The sequence below is a fragment of the Carlito syrichta genome, unplaced genomic scaffold (assembly GCF_000164805.1).
Source record: "Carlito syrichta isolate Samal-C Ts95f unplaced genomic scaffold, Tarsius_syrichta-2.0.1 Scaffold309726, whole genome shotgun sequence".
NCBI classification, from domain to species: Eukaryota; Metazoa; Chordata; class Mammalia; order Primates; family Tarsiidae; genus Carlito; species Carlito syrichta.
The window spans coordinates 322580-328073 of NW_007253822.1; positions in this window are offsets into that span (position 1 = coordinate 322580).

Genomic DNA, 5494 nt, shown 5'->3' on the forward strand with positions numbered 1-5494 from the left:
CCAACTCAAAAAAAAAAAAAAAAAGAAAGCATTTCAGACAAGGAAAGCCCACAGCCCCGTGTTGGATCACAAGATGTCTGCCTCCCCACTGTGACCTTGGGAGAGGTACTAACCCTTGCTGGGCCTTAACTGAGTCATCAGTAACACAAAGAGGTTAGATAAGCTGATCTGGCCTCTCCCAGCTCTGAGATTCTGGGAACCTGAGCCATGGGTCCTTCCCAGTCCCGCCCCGGGTCAGGCCTAGCCTCAGGGGGCCTGGCTGAACCGGAAATCTCATCTAAAGTCTCGGCTCAGTTCGCCAGCAAAGGCCTTGGGGAAGACTGGATCCAGACAGCCTGAAGGTAGAGGTGGAGATGAGGGAGAAGGTTCGTGGCTGAACGCCTGGACCACATGAAGCGGGCTGCTGGGTCCCAGCCTCACTGTTCCCTGAGCACTGAGGGATGCTGGATCTTCCTCCAGGTGAAGCCAAACCACAATCACTCCGTGCACCCACCGGGCTCCAGAGGCCACGGCAGCCCCTAGGCCGCCAAATATTTTCTTCACAAGCTTCCCACACAGGGAAGGACAGAGGAGGGAAGTTGTTTTTAGCATGACTGATGTTTAGGGTGGCATATATTTTGGATATGAAAGTATTTCTTGGCCGGGCAGAGTGGCTCACACCTGTAATCCCAAGCACTTTGGAAGGCGGTGGCAAGAGGGGTTTCTTCACCCCAGGGGTTCGAGACCAGCCTGGGCAACTTGGTGAGACCTTGCCTCTACAATAAGTCAAAAATTGGCCAGGCGTGGTAGCGCGTGCCTGTAGTTCCGGCTACTTGGAAGGCTGAGGCAAAAGGATCGCAGGAGCCCAGCAGGTCGAGGCTGCGCTGGCTATGATCGTGCCACTGCACTTTAGCCTAGGTGACAGAGTGACTCTGACTCAAAAGTAAAAAAATTAAAATAAAGTCATTCTGCTCCATGAAAAATGAATTGAAAGCAGCAAAGGGGCCAGGCTCGGTGGCTCAGCCTGTAATCCCAGCACTTTGGGAGGCCGAGGCGAGCGGATTGCCTGAGCCCAGGGGTTTGAGACCAGCCAGGGCAACTTGGCGGGACCTGACTCTACAATAATAAAAAATTAGGCCGGGCTTGGTGGCTCAGCCTGTAATCCCAGCGCTTGGGAGGCCGAGGTGAGTGGATTGCCTGAGCCCGCGGGGTTCGAGACCCACCTGGGCAACTTGGCAAGACCTCATCTCTACAGTAAATCGAAAATTAGCCGGGCATGGTAGTACGTGCCTGTAGTTCCAGCTACTTGGAAGGCTGAGGAGGAACGATTGCCAGAGCCCAGCAGGTCGAGGTTGCAGTGGCTGGAACCGGCCACTGCACTCCAGTCTGGGTGACAGAATGAGACTCCAACTCAAAAAAAAAAAAGAAAGAGTACCTTGCAGGGAGTAACTCACTTAGCCCTCACAGATACCAGTTGCAGATAAGGACTATTGTTAGCCCATTTACAGAGAAGGATATCGAGGCACAGAGCTTGAAGCCAGTTGTCCAAGATTACTCAGCAGAAGAATGCCCAGGTCATATAGTCATGTAGTGTGTTTTGTGTTTTTTGGTGGCTTTTTAAAAATTTTTTTGAGCCAGAGTTTCACTTTGTCACCCATGGTTCAACACAGCCTCAACCTCCTGGGTTCAGGCAATCCTTCTGACTCAGCCTTCCAAGTAGCTGGGATGACAGGTGCACACCACCAGGCCCGACTAATTTTTTTTTAATTTTTTTTGTAGAGATGAGGTCTTGCTATATTGCCCAGGCTAGTCTCAAACTCCTGGGTTCAAGCAATCCTTTCACCTCAGACTCCCAAAATGCTGGGATTAAAGGCGAGCCACCACACCCGGTCACAGGCCAGTGTTGAATGGAGGCTTCAAACTCAGGCAGCAGCCTCTGAGGCATAAGCTCCTAAAAAGATGGGAATGGCCCCCTTCAGACTGTTCAGAGCCAGACCAAGCTCTCACAACCTACCATTTCAGGTCAGTTCTTGTTTCTTTGGCTGCTGTAATCTGCAGACCACTGGATACCTCGCATGTGTTCACTACATTTCTTAACCAATGTTCTTGTTAGAAAAGGATCTACAGGATAAAGTGGGAGATGAGGAAAGTCGCTGCATGAAAAATGATTCACTTTATTTTTATTTAACCATGCTGAGTTTACAAACAAAGAAAATCTTTACAGGGCATGGTGGCTCATGCCTGTGATGCCAGCACTTTGGGAGACCCAGCAGGAGGCCTGCTTGAGCCCAGGAGTTTGAGACTAGCCTGGGCAACATAGCAAGACTTGTCTCTACAAAAGTCAACAAATTAGCCAGGTGTGGTGGCACACAACTGTAATCCCTGCTAATTTAAGAGGCTGAGACAGAAGGATCTCCTGAGCCCAGGAGCTTGAGGCTGAAGTAAGTCTCCACTTACTCCAGCCTGGTGACACAGTGACTCCAACTCAAAACAACAAAAATGTTTACCAGTGTCTTAAGTCACAAAGATGTTCATTTCTTAAAATAAAATGTTTTTTAAAATAATTTAAGACCCAAGGTAATTAAAAAAGATAACCTTAAAAAAATTCTCATCATTAGACAATGATTTCCAGGGATTTCTCCAATCTAAACATACATTTCTAATAATTCATTATATTCTTCCTGTGAAGAGAGGGTGGGTTAATTTTTTTAAAATAAGAAACCAGTGTAACTTCTCATTAGTGTCTCAATCTAATCATGGGACATGTCCGAGTAAATCATGTGTGTGTCTAAATTTAAAAAACTTTTTCCAAAAGTAGAGTTTATCACTTTCAAGGCCACACAATAATTAGAACTAGACTAAGCGTTGCTTAGTAGAATTCCTCGGGATAATTGGTTTAATGACTAGGCAAGGATGTTTTCTAATTAGCAGGTCAGCTATTGCCACATAAAAGTGTTTCTACAGAAGCTGTTTAAAATTGTTTGCTCTTTTGAACATTCAGCTCTCTTGCTTATATTATTAATTTCTGCCCCTCGCTTTGCATAACATACAGGAAGTCTGTTATCACCCCCTGCAAATTAACAAGGTTTCACCCTACTGGAGAAACAGTGTGCCAGGTTCCCCCAGTAAGAGCTTGGAACCATCCAGCATTCCACTAAGCCACTACTGCTAATGCCCTTCAACTCTCAGCCCTGGAGAAGGGAAGCAAATTGATCTAGAAGCCTCAGGATGTGTCGTCTTAATCTAAAAGGCAAGTACCGTTACACCCCTGGCCAAAGATGTCCTGTCCTGGGTAACCTGTGTGCTTGCAACTGTTTCTCTGATCTACATAAGGCTCATTTTGCTTCTGTGGTTTTTTGACCTACTTAACACAGCAAAGTATAAGCATCCATTTTTAACTTATTTCTGGAAAGTCAGGATCGAAAAAGTTTAACTTGGTTGACACCAAGTCCTGGGTTTTCAGGGAGAGTTTTCTCAAGATTCTAGATTCAAACTAGACTATTCCTTCTGGGGAAATGTTTCCATCATAAGTGAAGCTAGGAGTCCACCGTCCAGCCTAAGTCAAGAGGACATTCCTCACTTTCCTTATGGTTTAGTGGAAACCCACCCACAGAAGGAGACAAAGAAACTAGAAAAATAAATTCTTCCCAAATCTACCCATTCATTACTCACCATACTGAGGAAAACTGGGATCCTCAAATTTGTTATCCCCCTGGGCCCTGAGTATCTTCCACAGTCCTCCTAGCTGTCTGAACTGTTAAAACAAGCTTGAAGGTGAGCAAATATTATCACCTTCAAAATATCATTCCTAGGGTTATATTGGACAAAAAGTGTCAAACACAGTCCCAGTCCTTAAGAAGGTGTATACTGGAGAAACAATATATTTTAAAAAACACAATAGGAGTGCTAATTAACAGTTTAAGCAGCTACAGAAGAAATCGTGTCTGTGTTAACTATCAAAATGAAATACACAGCCACAAAGTGTCATAGGAGCTTCCAGTGGAGTGGGTGAGAGCACTCAAGTGAGCAGGCCACCAAGGGCCTTGTGAGCACGCTGAAGGCTGAGTGAAATTTCAGTCTGACCAATTCCCCCAGCAATGGAGAAAATGACAAGAGGAGTCGCTGGAAGAAAGTTTAACTTGTGTGAAAGTCACTGGCTGGTTCCTGAAGGGGAAGCATGGGAGACAGAAAATGCTGGAAGGGTGGCTGAAGTGTGACAGTGAAACCCCCTGATGCCAGTGAAAGAACCACTCCTCGGGGCAACATTTGAGCAGAGGTGCAGTCGGACCAAGGTCATGATCTAGAAACTCAATCTGGCAACCCCCATATTTGGAAAGAATCAGAGAAAAGAAATAACACATCACAGCCAGACTTCCACAGGGCCTCCTAAGTCATCCTTCTTCCTTTCACAGCACCTCCAGGTTTTCTTTAAAACTGTATTTACTGCACACCACACCCTCCTCAACTGTCCACCCACCATCTCTACTTTTGTAGGATAAAGCCCAGCTCCTTCCCACAGGGATGCCAGCCCCTCAATCTAATCTTTCAGCCTACAGCTCTGCCACCACCCTCCCATGTTTGCCTAGGGCCCACCCTCTATCACCCTACAAGCCCCCATAAAGCCTTCTCCAAATGCCACATCTTCAGCCTCCTCCAGCCATCTCTGATCTCACACTCCCATGGGGCTCCATCTTCAGCTCAGGTCTGTTTTCTCTCCCTCACAACTCCAGTATTCAGCCCAAAGAACATGGCATATTCTGAATATGGTAGACAGGAAGCAATGGTGGTGTTGACCATGAAAAAGCAGACATCAATAATATTTAGGAGACCATCACAGGGGTCCAGGCATGGGATGGAGCTAACATGGCACAAGGAGAACTCACATTTTAAGGATATTGGTAGAAAATGACTAGCAAGAAGGGAGGGAGGGGCACATAACAACACAAAGGGTTCCTAGTCCTATACCATGGGGAGTGAGGGCCAGTTGGAGGCCCAAACTTCACCTTTATGCAGCTGACTTGTGTAGTTAAAACCTACTTGTACCCCACATCTCTATAGTAAAATAAAACAATTTTTTAAAAAATTTTCTAGAACTAAACACTGACATAGAATAAAATTCTCCCAAGTCATAATTTAAAAAAAAAAAAACTAGAAAAAAAGTGACTGGTTGGACACAGTGGCTCACGCCTGTAATCCCAACACTTTGGGAGCTGAGGTAAGAGGATTGCTTGGGTCAGGAGTTTAAGACCAGCCTGGGCAACATAGCGAGGCCCTGACTCTACCCAAAAAAATTTTTAATAATAATTTTTTTTTAAAGTGGTTATTTAGACACAACTAGCAGGGACAAATAACAAAAATGACTGAGACTCAAAAAAGAATGATAAACTAGCACCTGGCACAAAGGACACACCCTATGGGTGAGGAAGGAAGGGTGGGAAGGAGAGAAAGAGAAAGGGACGGAGGGATGGGATGGGATGGGACTGTGAGCTGTGCGGGGAGCGTAGATTCGGACAAG